The sequence below is a fragment of the Peromyscus leucopus genome, chromosome 20 (genome assembly GCF_004664715.2).
Source record: "Peromyscus leucopus breed LL Stock chromosome 20, UCI_PerLeu_2.1, whole genome shotgun sequence".
Taxonomy (NCBI): domain Eukaryota; kingdom Metazoa; phylum Chordata; class Mammalia; order Rodentia; family Cricetidae; genus Peromyscus; species Peromyscus leucopus.
In genome coordinates this window covers 7,780,750-7,781,358 of record NC_051080.1, presented here as the reverse complement: position 1 = coordinate 7,781,358, position 609 = coordinate 7,780,750, and the positions used below count along the sequence as shown (strand labels likewise).

The following is a 609-nucleotide window of genomic DNA, read 5'->3' as shown; positions in this document are numbered from 1 at the left end:
ATAGCCATGCCATGTTATGTTTTTTAAACCATAAAATGACAATAAAATGATTTTTGAAATGAGTGATTTGGATAAGTGACTTCTGTCCTGATCTCACACATTATTAAAGTGCTGATGGCCAAAGAAAACAGGAGGCTCTCCCAAGGGAACAGCTGCTCAGAAGAGTGGAGCTTCAGATCGGCCACACAGGGCACCTCACACTTCGTCCTTGGTTCAGTCTTACAATGCAGCAAACGAAAAGAGACGGTGGCATTTACCTCCAGCTGATGTTAGTTAGTCACTCTCATACTGTACAACTCTTGTCTGAACAACGGGCTTCCAAGGCCAAGAACAGAGGGGACATCATCACTGGCTGGTACCATTACAGCCAGTGAACTTTCTAGCAAAGATCCCTTGACCCATCCCCTGCACTGCTTTGAAAAAAAAAAAAAAAAAAAACCGCTGAGGGACAGTACTGTGTAAGTGGTGAGATAGCTCAGTCTGAAAATGTAACACAAGCACAAAGATCTGAATTAGATGCCCAGGACTAACAAACACCCAAGACTTTACACACACACAAAATTAAATAAGTATGGGTTTATAGCTAAAATCAATACTTTAATTGAACTA

General features: G+C 41.2%; 1 protein-coding gene across 1 annotated transcript in view; it reads left to right on the top strand.

Moving 5' to 3' along the window:
• Nucleotides 1-62, top strand: part of Arid2 (AT-rich interaction domain 2) — a 145,559-nt gene extending 145,497 nt beyond the window's left edge. The window contains exon 21 of the mRNA XM_028869302.2: nt 1-62. This exon is cut by the window's left edge and continues 3,004 nt beyond it. The gene's annotated coding sequence lies outside the window, so the exon portion shown is untranslated.
• The last annotated feature ends 547 nt before the right edge of the window (nt 63-609 follow it).